Source organism: Protopterus annectens, chromosome 6.part1 (assembly GCF_019279795.1).
Source record: "Protopterus annectens isolate FY-2018-M chromosome 6.part1, PAN1.0, whole genome shotgun sequence".
NCBI classification, from domain to species: Eukaryota; Metazoa; Chordata; order Ceratodontiformes; family Protopteridae; genus Protopterus; species Protopterus annectens.
The window spans coordinates 76,660,095-76,674,425 of NC_056738.1; the positions used below are offsets into that span (position 1 = coordinate 76,660,095).

Consider the following 14,331-nt stretch of genomic DNA (forward strand, 5'->3'; position numbering starts at 1 on the left):
GATCTTACATATAAAAATCATACACATAATACCTCACACTTTAACTATAGCCTTATTCTAACCTCTGTAAACTTTCCCTGATATTATTCCCCTTGGTCTTCCTGGTTTCTTACCAGTTAGATGTTAGATATATTTGATCATTTTCAACTTGAATTAGGTGTAGTCATTTCATAAAACCATGTATCTTTTGCTAAAGATACATTTTATTTGATCATTAATGTATACAATTATTTTAAATTGAAAATTGAATATTATTCTTACATAGAGAATTATGGAGAAAGGAGTTATCTTTTCAACTTGCAATAGAAAACTTTGTTAAACTTTTTATAATGTTCACATTTGATCTTTTAGGAATAGCACTATCCAATAGATCCTAATGAGGGAATATTTATACCTTTTAATAATCGAATTGAAATATACAGGAAAGCTCTACTGCTGTGGTTGTCGGCTTTCTGGTACATGTTTGGTGGTCTTGACCCAGTCACATTGGTGGTTGAAATCTTGAGTTGGTTACAATTGTTACAGGTAAAAAAATATCTATTTTCTGTATGATTTCTTATGTAATATGGATCATCTTCCAGGTGATACAATCAAACTAATATTTCTGACAACTTTAGTGTCAGAAGAATAATCCTTGAAGTCTGGTACCAACAGTTAGCAACTTTAATGATTTTCCATTAGAGAAATGGTGGTCTCTATTTAATCAATGTAACTATTGCGGAGAAAATTATTGCATTTAATGTTTTATGGGTAAAGGTGGATGGGATTTGGTGTGAAGGGGGATTAAATGCAACTAATTTACTACTTAAAATGCAGTTAATTATGGTAGTATAACTTTTGATCAAGTTATTCAATGTTGTGTATTTTCCTTGGACATAAGTATATAAATAAGGCTACATTTTATGAATTAATTATTGGGTTAGACTTGTGTGCACTTTTTTGTTTTGTTTTAACCAGATGGGTACCAGTGGTGTGACACAAGATACCATCCCTCTGCTTCCAGCTTTGACTTTTCCTCACATTGGTGGCAGTAGTGACATCAATCTATAGCTTTAGGCGGCAGTGGTGGGTATCAAAGCATCCATCTACCTGGTTCACATACCTAAATTCATCATCACCAACTCTCTGGTTCCCATTTTTCTACACGGATGCCCACACATTCCCACTGGAAACCCTGTGAGAGTCAAATTCTGTTCGCACTTGTGCTATTGGGTTCTTGTATTTAGCCTGCACTCATTTTTTTCTACATGGGGTTGGGGTATCACAACATCTGTTGCCAACTCTCTCTCTCAGTTCAGTGCCAATTTCCTACCTTCTTCAGCAGTCATGCCTGCCTTTTGCATGTCTTCTCTTACACAATTCATCTTTGATGGATGTCCTCATTTATTCTTGCCTTCTTCATGTCTGTCCCAAATATTCTTCTCTAGATTGTCTTCTGCTTTACTGCATGTGTCCAAACCACAGTAATCTGCTCACTTTGACCTTCTCTGCAATTGGAGCTACTTGGACTTCTGCTCAGATGTCCTCATTTCTTTGTCTGTCCCACAGTGTGTATCCTGACACCCATCTGAGGCACTTCATCACCTCTATCTTTCTCAATTGCTCTGCCTTCACTGTCCAGGTTTTTGTACCATGCTGTAGTAGTACAGGATGCACCACTGTTTTGTAAACCTTGCATTTCAGCTTCTTTGGAATTCTTCTGTCACACAGTATCCCTGACACTGCATTCCATTTGGCTTCAACCCCTTTGATTCTAGCTTTGACCTCCTTATTCAGACTTCCATTCTCCTCAACCAGCCTTCCCAGATACTTGAAGATCCTCACCTGTTCCGCTATTGCCCTTCTGTCTCATATCTCAGCTTCTTCTGATTTCCCTCATTTGTTGCCATTACATTTGGCCAACCTGTATTCCACTTCACCCCATATGCCTTCAGTTTTGTATTTCAGTCCCCTATCATCTGTTGAAGTTCTTGTTCAGTGCCTGCATATAGTGCCACATCATCTGCCTACAGCAGCTTTGTTGATCTGACACACAGACTTGCTTGCTAATCTAGTCCATCACCGTTATGTACAGCAGTGGGGTCAGAGCTGAACTCTGATGCACATCCACTCCCACTGGAAACCCCTCTGCGAGTCCAAACACTGTTTACATTTATGTTACCGGGTCATTTTATTTAGCCTGCACTAATTTTGCCAGTGTTTCTGAGACTTCAAACCATTGCAGGGCTGATGAAATCATCTTTCTTGGGACCTTGTCATATGCTTTCTCCAAGTCTGGGAATGCCCACTTAAACTTTTTCCTCATGTCTAGCTTTTTCTCAACTATTTGTCTCACTGTAAACCTTGGGCTGGTTGTGCTGCATTCTGGGCTGAATCTGAACTGCTTGACTGACATCTTACTTTCTACTACTCTGTGTATTTGTTTATCAATCACCATCTCCAGAACTTTAATAAAGTGTGTCAGGGATTTGATGCCTCTCTACTGCTCACAGTTGTGAATATCCCCTTTGTTCTTGTACACTGGCACTAATATGCTTATTCTCCAGTCATCTGGGATGCACCTTTCTCTCCATACTGCTATGAATACACTCTTAGAGCCATTTTTCCACAACTAAGCCCTCATCTTGATCACAGTCGTGACCTCATCTGAGCCTGCTGCTTTCCTTGACTTCATTTTCCCAACTCCTGCTCTTATTTCTTCTAGGGTGGGCATCTGTTCTTCTTTCATTGTAGGTTGTGTCTAAGGTAGTACAACTTCTGTGGGGTTTTCTTCATTCAGAAACTGCTGGAAGTACTCCTTCCATCTGACTTTGACTATGAACTGATGACTAGGTTGTTACTGGCATCCCTTATGAAGGGTGCCTGATGACTATCATCTTCATCTTTTTTTCTTTGCCTTGAAACCTGATAGTTTCTTTGTGCAATCTACTCACTTACTTTCCAGAAGCTGGTAGAATGCGTCTGATGCTTTGTTCTTTGCTATTGCAACTGCTTTCTTAGCTTTTTTGTTAGCCAACCTGAATTCCTTCTTTGCCTGCACTCCTTTCTTTTGATGACTTCTCGGATTTCTACATTCCACCATCAGCTTTCCTTATGTGCTATCTTTCTATACCTGGCTCAGCCACATATCTGTTCTGTATTCCTCATATATGCTGTTTTATGGTGCTGCCATACTTTTTCATTTCCACCAATTTGTTCTTCTTTCTGAAGTGCTCAAGCCTTGAGTATTTACTTGACCTCTTGTGCTTTCTTTTTGGTCATCTTACAGGTCTTCATCCTAATCTCTGTTGACCTTAGAGCCACCACTGACCACTATTTGTGGCTGACTGTAGCAATCAGTGCTTTATACTGTTTCACTGGAGAACAACCTTGCAATCTCTTATTCCATCCCAATGCTCTTTCCTTACTAGATGTTCACTGGACAACAACCTTGAAATCTCTTATTCCATCCCAGTGCTCTTTCCTTACTAGGCAAACATCTACCTAAGTTGCATGTTGGCCACTCTTTTATGTGATCTTGTGACTGTCTCTCCTGCTGAGACCATGTTGGCCACCATTAAACCATTTGCCAGACAAGTCTAGAAAGGCCTCTCCTCCTTTTTTCCTGTTGTCCCACCCATGTACTCATATCCTGTTCTGTCTGTCCCAATATGTGCATTTAGGTCCCTCAATATCAGCACCAACTTTTCCTTATGCAGGAGTCTGATTTCCATGAGTCTCTCACTATGGGTCTATCACTATTTCTGATTACATGCCTCACTGTCTTCTGAAGTCTTCCTCACCACAGTTCCCACACCATTTCTACTTTTTCCATCCTCTGATTGGTAGACTTTGGATCCCAAGCCAAGTGGTTTTGTTACACTGCTCTTCCATCTTGGACCCTGGATATAAATAAAAACAAATCACACTGACACAATCTTAGTTGCAAGCATTAAGCGTACAGACACATATCCAAATGCAAACATTATACATGACTTATTTACCCAATCATTTTCAGTCAAACAATACATTACTCATTTAAGCTCTGCCTTCTTGTAAACCTGATTCCTCCCATGTATGTAATGTTCCCAAAATTCCCATTGTTTCCTATGTAGTTTGCTCCAACCTTTTTCTAAAGATCTCAATTCCAGTTGTTTTATCTATGTTAATATATTCACTACTTCTAGTATAGATGCTTTAGATTCTGATTTCCATTTTATAGTATTTTTTTTTGGCAGCCATCATAATTGGATGCAGCAAGGCCTTACCATGTCTAGGCAGTTCTGATTCTGTATTATAGCTCAGAAAAATCCTCTCCGTCGTCACACCGAACTGCCCACCCAGCATCGCCCCCACACGAAATTCTTAAAGTCCACCAACCCACTGCACTTCCAGAAAATATGTTCCCGATTACATCTTTCTTACCCATCACACCTCCAACATTTGCTGTCTACATCATGTTATCCACTTCTAAGCTCTGTCCTGTCACTGAACCTACATTGAGTGTAGCAATGCAATCCTTAGTTCATTTCATAGGCTGATTGGTTTTACATCCAGCATTCTAACAGTGCTATCCCAGGTAACCCAAGCTGTGTAACTGGACACTGGCTGGCCAGTGGCTTACTAACCCCAGGCTTTATGGTGGGCACACGTTGGACAGCAGGGGCAGATAGACCCCATCCCACTGTCAGTCTAGGTGCCTAGCATGTCCTTAACTTATGTATCACCAGCAAATACCTATGTCACTTTTTTGGACACATTAGTTAACATGATCAAATTCCTTAAACCCAAGTTGTACACTGTGGCACATTGTATGTGATTCATGATTCTCCTGTGTAGGACATATTATACAACACAGTTAGTGCCCAAAGCAGTTGGTCTTTGCAACTCTTCCTCCGATAGGCACCATCTAGAGTCTGTGCTGCTGCCCACAACTCAATTCTTGGGTGAATCTAAGGTGAAACACCCAGCATGTTTTTGAGAAGTGGGAGGGACCTCACTGTGGCAACATACAAACTCCACACAGACAATGGTAAGAGGTCAGTATCGAGCTTAATACATTGTACATGGCAGGGAAAGACCTTTAGCATTATGCCAAATGTGTTACATATCTAAATTCTCTCACCATAAAAACCTCAATCAAGTCTTCTGCCATCATCCCTCAAGAAATAAAGGTTAAGATAAGGGAGAATCCCTTTGATATGGTCCATTTACATTAATATGAGCAGCACCATGTCTATGATGAATAGTCTTATTAATAGGATTACACACACACACACACACACACACACACACACACACACACACACTACACAATTCCATCCCCACACATACCCTCATTAAGTGAGACACTGGGTGTCACCAATTCCCCATTCCAGACTCTATGATATGTGGATAGTGGGTAAAGAGGGGCAGAATTTGGTGCCCTATAACAGATATGAAAAAACTCGCATTGTACCGTCTTCATTAATTCCAAGATAACCGTTTGTTTATCACAGTAATCTTTCAGCCACTTAATACTTCCATTGCAAACCTACCCATTAATACCCTCCATTATTAGAAGATACAGGGCCTGATTATTGTTCTACATTGCACAGGTTATAAACAAAGGGATTTGTTTAGATCTAGGGATGTCATTGTCTTCCTTTACTCAGCCCTCATTAGGCCAGTCATTGACTATAATGCCCCCTTTGGCATGTATCTGTACGGACATATGCAACAACTGGAATGCTAACAGAGATACCATACTAAAAGGATATAAGGCCAAAACAACATGTCCTTCATCGGCAAACTCAGAGTTTTGTTACTATACTCTGTATCCTACAGACTGAAAAGTGGGTGACCTGTATCTGGTATACAAGGCATCCTCTGATCCAATACTGATATTTACTTCATATCAGCAAGTCAAATGGTATCGGAGATAGTTGGTCTAGGGATCTAATCCTCTTCTGCAGCATCAACAGAAGAGTTTGGGGGAAAAGGCATATCTTGCAGAGGATACTGCTGCTCTGAAACAGACTCCCCATCCACATAAAATAAAATTCACCCCTGTCCAGATTCAAGCGCAACTTAGATCTAAAGATGGAAACAGAAAATGTGCCCCCAAGACTGCTCCCTGTACTACTAATGGAAAGGAGCAGATCCTAAATGATTTGTCCCATGCATGGGTCCCCTTAAATTATCTATGTTATGATCCTAGTTATTCTCATTAGGGGTAATATATAATTATCGACCATAGGATGGGGAAAGCCAATCTCTAACCAAATGGAATAGGTTGAATCGAGCACAAAAAGGGAAAGTGGCTAGGCTTAAAAGGGCCCACAAGGGCAGCTAGCCTCGTACATACCTAAGAACCTATGAACCTATAAATGATTAGTGTATTGACAAATATGTAGTCAGCGACAGTGCTGTTGGGGCCTTTGCCAGTGGTAGCTAGGATTTATCACTGAGGCTAAATAAAAGGAGAGAGGATGACTTGATCATTTAGTTATCAAGACAAATAAGATCTGAGTAAAGGTGAAGCGCTAGTCTTGAGAGGGTGCCGGGGGAGTTATAAAGTGAACCTAGTATCCTCTATCATTCTCGGAAACTGATGTTTCTATGTGCTCTTCCTAAGTATGCCACTAAGGACTTGAGACTCAAAACTGTAGGCTGGATTCATCTGAACAAATACTTCTATACTTTGAGTAGACTAAGAAGGATATATCCAGTGGCCTCACATTTTTATTGGATGTATAAAAACTGGGATTGGTAGGATGGCTACATTTTTGAGGTTTGCTTAAGTTTGTAGCCTTTAAGATTGATAATCAAGAATAGCTGTTTAACATTTGATGAACATTTGGTCTGGGAGGATTAGGCAGTAAGCAGAACATTTTGGAGGAGGACTAGTAGAGCAGTTTATGGGCCTGGAATGAAAGAGATTTATTGTGTTTTCTTTATGGGTGGCAATAAAAGCCATCATAGATAGGTAGCTTAGTGCAGAATCCCCCCAAATAAATAATGATATGCCAATAATGAGTGACCCATATCAAATAGGAACATTTTTGGCCAAACATGATAGATGCCTGGATTTACAAAGTAAATGGTTTCCCTAACTTTTCTAACTGAAAGATATATAGGAACAGGATGTAGATGGTACAAGCTGAGATAGGGAGTACACTAAGTATGATAGGGCTGTTTGGCCTGGGCTAACTCTTGTTATCCTGGAGAAATACGTCTTGGTTGGCAGCAAACTAAAATATTCCTGTAGTAACAGTTTGTATTATGTGTTTGAGAACTTGGACTGTAAGAGTACCTTAAATAGAATTTGTTCTCATACAACTGATGTTAACTTGTTTTGATGTTAAACCTGTGGGTTGTGGCGTTTTTGTTGAGTGTTTATCACTGTGATGTAGCAAGGGTCATAAAAATATATGTAGGTAGACTTTTTTTTTCCAAGTAAAGATGTGTTTACACATTTAACATGATTTCTGTAAACTGAAGTGATGTATTATGATGTATCTTTTTTGGGGATTCCAAACATTTTACTAATTCTTGGTGTGGTAATTTTGAAATATTCCATTACATTATCAATTAAACTTCTGTTTAACCACTGCTCTACAAAGCAGCCAATCAATTAATAAGATCATCTGATATCTGCCCAGTCAGTGTTTTATAAAGAAAGTTTATTATAAGCAGCTTATTTGTAATCTGTATGTAATAGTCCTTATTCAAGACCACTATTGCATTACCTTTATCAGCTTTGGTAACCAGTATGTTAACACTGTGCTGCAGTCTATTTAATGCTTTTCTCTCCCCTTTATTTAAATTATAAAAAAGCACCATTCATTCAACTGTATGTCTGCCTTCTTTTTATGGAGTTTTTATAAAGCTTCCAATTCTGATCTAAGAGAAGGGTTATATGTACTGGGCTTCTTAAATTCCATGCCACTGCCCAAAGAATCACTGAAAACAAATTTTAGATTAAGCTTCCTTACAAAAATTCTCTTAGACTGTTGATAATATCAATCACATCTGCTATCTGCAAAGGCACAAAAGACCTTCCTTTGCTCAACAATGTAATAAGTTTACTTAGAACAATATTGGACAAATGAACTATTTTGAAAAATTGCTTAATCTCTTTAAAGAGCAGTGGTTAAACAAAAGTTTAATTGATACATGCTTTGGCAGGGTGTGACATCCGGTCAGTACCACACCGGACTGTCATCAGTAATGTGACGTCCCCCACTTAAAACCCATGTCAGTAATTAAGGAGCCTCAATCCTCACTACTGACTCCAGTGTAGGAGCATCATGCAAAACACCAGAGCACAGAGTACACAAGTAAAATTCTACAATTTCCCTTCCCAGCACAACACGAACATGCTCTATTTCCCGTGACTGGACTATATACCTCTCTGCACCCCAAATGTAATCCCCTGTTATACACTTCAGAGCAATGTGTTCCAGTTTAAGACCTCTGACTTGTTCACACTCAAAATAAATTTAAATCTCACACACTCAAAAACACTTTTGGGAAGCTGAACACAGATTTCCAGCTGTGTCCCATCCCCAATACAAATTGTAACACTGCCACCAGAGTCAGACAGGTCTACACACCCTGAAAAGGGTGGTCAATTATTAAAAATTAAATATCAAAATACCGGTTTGATACTCTACAGGTCACCACAAATGCCTGGCTGCTTCTAGTCATAGCTATCATTTATTTTGATATTTGATTGTTCAGCCACAATGTAAAGTAATTTAAAACTAAGTAAAATGATTGCAAGAATGTAAAAAAATAAGTTAAATGATTTCAAGAATGTAAATTAATAACTTTCAATAAACACCAGAATTCAATCACCACAAATATAAAATTAAACTGTAGGACAGAAGTCCATCATCTTAGAAAAACTGTATCTAAATAACTAAACTTTCCTAATCTAACTAGAGAATACTGCCCTGATCTAATCTAAAACATAACAGCAAGGCAAAGACAGGCTTACAGTTTTTGTTGAGTCCTTTTCCTTAGGTATTCACTGACTGCAACTCTTCAGTAACTGCTCAGCTTAACTAACTGCCCTTCAATTGACTTCAGCAGTCTCTTTTATATAGTCCACATTAACAGTCTGAACTATCTTATTTTAAAAATAAGTCAGCTCTTTTTCCTGTCAATCAGCTGTTCAAATAATCACATAGCAACCAGGAACATTCTAATGACATTACCTACTGATAAGACGATCGATTCTCAACAGACAGTTTGTACTTTAGAATCTCCCTCACAAACATGTGCAATCAGAAATACATCAAAACACTGATAGATTCCTTAAACATTTTGTAAAAGCAGGGAGATGCTCAACATTTTAAAAACTTATTTACATTTTCACAATTAGATGTTGGTATACAATACAAGTTAATCTGAGAATATACACAAATCCCCTGCTAGAGATGCTAACTCAGATGACAGTTTTTCATTTTCTTCATATGGGTTTCTTTAACTGGTATAATTTAATGGCTCTCACATCATATTGGCATAACTTAGCATTTTGCCTAAAATGCATATTGGCATAACTTAGCATTTTGCCTAAAAATGTTCATGTATGCTTAAGCAATAATCCATGACTGTGTGTAGGTATATCAGGAGTTACACATGGTTGGTGTGGTTTGATCACAGATGAGAAGTTCAAGTGATTACACAAAGAGAACTTTGGGTAAATCCTAATATACCCACACACAGTTGTGAATTATTCCTGTTATACAGTAAGATTATTTAGGAAAGAAATTGCATACCTTTCTTTAACAATGTGCTTGTATAATGGCACTTTAGTGTCCTTCCCCATTGCCTAGTCTTTGCTGACATACTATGCATGCATATAGGACTTATGCTCCCATGTTTGCACAGTACATCACTGGAAGAGGAGCACTGGAGAAAGGAACATTTCAGTTGTGTTTTTTTACTATTTAAAAAATGCCTGATTTTTCTCGTATTTAATCTAGAATGCTATTATCTAGCATATAGTAATAGAAAGTCTGGCTACTCAGTGGTACTTAAGTGGCCAGACTTTTTTTTGTTGGTATATGCTGATTTTACAATGGGCATGTTGGTTGGGCTGTGCAATCAATGTGCTAGTTTTTAAAAACTAATTGTCATTTATTGTATAATGTCTATTTACCACAATGTCAGTGTGGCACTTGCTTTATATAATTCTGTCCTAAAAGGTGTTTCACAGTCACTTTGTGAGATCTGCTTTCTGTGCAAGATTTGAAAATCTTATTCAGTGATAACGGTTTATAAAAAAAAATGTCTTTAGAAATAACAGGGCAAAAATACTTGCTGATGTTCAATGTCATTAGCCTGGCTTTTACTTGGAGAATGTAACCTTAAACTGTGACAATGTTCAGTATACTGACAAAACTTAAAACTAATGTAATACAGCCATTTTTTTACAGTGCATCTAAAATTATTGCTATCATATCTTGGTTGTAGACCTGAATATTATTTTCTCAGCCAAAAGGATTTCTATTTACACTGTGAAAATTGCTTTCTAAGTAAGATATGAACAATGTTTAGAAACTTTTTTCACACTATCATATTAAAGGCATGCTGAAAACATGTTGTGAAACATTGAACATGACTGAAGTTATGAGTCTGTGATTGATTTAACAAATGTAGCCTTGTAGCTTTGTAGTTGGTATTTTGATCACAGAGTTACAATGTGAGAGAACTTCATTCTTTAGAGATGACCTCCTTTGTGGATTTCAGAATATTAGGATTTAATTATGCAGTATATTAAAATGATTACCATAATACCAGATATCATATTTGGAGTGTTACACCTCAATAGTTAAATATTTTATATTAGCATACAGGTACTGTTACAAGGCATGCTTTAGTCCTTATTAGTTTGTATAGTATGCATTTAAAATTTCGGCTCAGGAAATGTTGATCTACATTAAAACTGGATGAAGCTTTCTAGCAGCCTTGTCAAGTACAGATTACTCATTATGTAAATGAATTCAGGTTTGCAACTGTGGGTAAAGGCTAATAATAATGCATACCTAGTATAACACTTCTGACTGTTATTAAAAATAAGAAGCAGGCATTATTTCTTAAAATTCCTGAAATACCTGTGACAATTTATCCCCATAGTCGTCCGGGTTTAAAGAATGAGCAATGAGGTGAGAGGCATTCCTTTTTTTCTGGTAATGGGCGTGAAAGTGATAAAAATGTTATTGCAGTAACAAAGTTTGTCTGAGTAGGTAGTAAAGGAATATTGGACAAAATGTCATACAATAGAGTCAACAAAATATTTTAAAGTCCTATAAATTGCAGATAGTATGTCAAAGGGAGATTCACTTCTTAACAGGTACAGGTGTAGTGTCAAACTGCTGAACAATAGACAACTGATAACGTCATCATGGAGGGGTTTCTAGTTTTCTATTCACATTTTTATCCGTGGTCTTTCCACAGAGGCATCCTGGGTTGATGGTTCATATTGTGTTCCTGAAGTACTCATTTTAAAAATAAATCTGAACCGCTATCTTACTAGTTATTGATATAAACATTAATATGTGCCATGATATACATTATGGTATAATAATGACATCTATAGGTTTGGACAAGGTTGAGAACAAAGCTACTGCTGGAATACTGTCACGTACCAGAATCAGGCTACGGTATATAGTTGTATAGTTTGTTACTGTACTTATAAAGCTGACATTTAGATTTACATCAACTTATTTTTTATGTTTTAGGCATGCATTTTAACAGAGAGAGCATATGACAGGGTGCCTAGAGAGGAGATGTGGTACTGTATGAGGAAGTCGGGAGTGTCAGAGAAGTATGCAAGAGTGGTACAGGATATGTACGAAGGTAGTGTGACAGCGGTCAGGTCTGCGGTGGGAGTGATGGATGCGTTTAAGGTGGAGGTGGGATTACATCAAGGATCAGCTCTGAGCCCTTTCTTATTTGCAATGGTGATGGACAGGTTGACAGATGAGATCAGACAGGAGTCTCTGTGGAGTATGATGTTTGCAGATGATATTGTGATCTGTTGTGAGAGTAGGGAACAAGTGGAGGAGACCCTGGAGAGGTGGAGATATGCTGTAGAGAGTCAAGGAATGAAGGTCAGCAGGACTAAGACAGAATATATGTGTGTGAATGAGAGGGAAGATAGAGGAATGGTGAGGATGCAGGGAATAGAGGTGGTGAAGGTAGATGAGTTTAAATACTTGGGATCAACAGTTCAGAGTAATGGTGAGTTTGGAAGAGAGGTGAAGAAGAGAGTACAGGCAGGATGGAGTGGGTGGAGAAGTGTCAGGAGTGATTTGTGATAGATGAGTACCAGTAAGAGTGAAAGGGAAGGTCTACAAGAGGGTAGTGAGTCCAGCTATGTTATATGGGTTGGAGACAGTGGCATTGACAAAAAGGCAGGAGTCAGAGCTGGACGTGGCAGAGTTAAAGATGCTAAGATTTGCACTGGGTGTGATGAGGGTGGACAGGATTATCAGTAATAAGTATATCAGAGGGTCAGCCCAGGTTGGAAGGTTTGGAGACAAAGCCAGAGAGGCAAGATTACATTGGTTTGGACATGTGCTGAGGAGGGATGCAGAGTATATTGGGAAATAGATGCTAAGGATGAAGCTGCCAGGTAACAGGAAAAAAGGAAGGCCCAAGATAAGGTTTATGGATGTGGTGAGAGCGGATATGCAGGTGGTTGGTGTGACAGAGCTAGATGCAGAGGACAGGAAGAAATGGAAACAGATGATCCACTGTGGCGACCCCTAACGGGAGCAGCCGAAAGAATTTAACAATATGTCAAAATGTGACTGAATGTATAACATAAAAAAGAAGCATTTTACCTACATGTGCCAGATAAAAATGACAAATTGCTTTTGATATTAATTAATTGTGTATTCCTGATTTGTTGTTAACTGTATGGGCAAACTGTATCAAGCAGTCTACATTTAGAGATGACTATAGAGCAGAGCAAACCATACAAATCAGCTTGATGAAGTTCAAACCCAGTTGACCTTTCAGCACAGTATGTAACATCTGTTTTGCTGCCTCTAGTACTTTTCTACCATTGAAATGTTGTAGTGGTCATACTTGTTTTGACAGGTTTGGTTCTTAGTAAGGCCAATTAATTTATTTTTTATCCTAAACTAAAAGCAATGAAATGAGGGAGACTAGCATTTAAAGTACAGATTAGAGAGGAGTGCTGATAAAGCTAGCAATATATATTTTTTTTCTGTTAGAGAATTGTTGCTTTGCAGTCTAGTTTTAAAATGTGCCTTCTAGCTATGCAGTATTTTTTTTCTGAGAAATGGAATAACGGTAACTGGGAGTGACAGGCCAGCCTTTCACCTTAATTACTGCTGAGAGGAATGATAAGGCAAATTTTTCATTTACTTTTTAAATTCACGTAAGCATTCCAACTTCCTGAAGTATTTCTAGCCAACACTCAGATAGAGGTGAGAAGGCTAATTGCCTGACACTGCATATGCTTGCTTGACTCATTAAAATAATAATTAAATCCTAATATTCTGAAATCCACAAAGGGGGTCACCTCTAAAGAGTGAAGGGTAACAGTTGGAGTATACAGAGCAAGAAACTCCCGAGTACAAATTGGCCATTTAAGGATGTGTTCACTGGTATAGCAGTGAGGCAGGCAAAGTTAATCCTTCATCCTTATTCTGTATATGTATGTATATTTTTGGTGCAAAGTACAATATCAAACAAGAAATTTTAAGAATATTTGCTTTTCTATTTACTACATAAAAGGGAAGGCTTGCCTTCCTACAGGTGCAGTTTAATAACAATGACAACATTTAAAAGCATCCAAAACAGGCTGTATATCATGTGCTATTGTGTAATATGTTTTTGAGATCAGAGAATTTTTATCATAGACTGTTTCTGAAGTGACATTGTCCTATTCAGTCAGATTATTGGATTCAATTGTGTTTTTATAATCTTAAGCAATAATCCATGTTGTGGGTGTAGGTTGTACAATTTTTACTCATAAGTGTTGGAATTAGCCCTCCAGCACAATCTAATGAAAGCATAAGTATGTAAATATTGTACAGCATTTATAAGAAGCTTGATTATTGCTTGTATATCTAGTTAACTTCTACTTTGTTATCTTAAATTGTTTTTTTCAGCTCTGCATGGCTGTGGAATTAAAATAAAAAAAATCTATTTGGTTGCAATGAAAACAATTTAAAGTTAAACCTGGCATTATTGTAATAGTATATATGTTGCTGTGAAGATAATGAATATCCTGTTATGTAATTACGTAGTCCATTACAGGTAAGTGTAGTGACATACACTCATCCTGTTTTCTGGTCTGAAAGATGATTTTTAACTATATATTTT

The 14,331-nt window shown here is 37.8% G+C and overlaps 1 protein-coding gene across 1 annotated transcript in view; it reads left to right on the top strand.

Moving 5' to 3' along the window:
* The window catches only part of LOC122805399 (myosin-IIIb-like), a 950,073-nt gene that overhangs the window by 243,086 nt on the left and 692,656 nt on the right, over window positions 1–14,331 (top strand). The gene's annotated exons all lie outside the window — the stretch shown is intronic.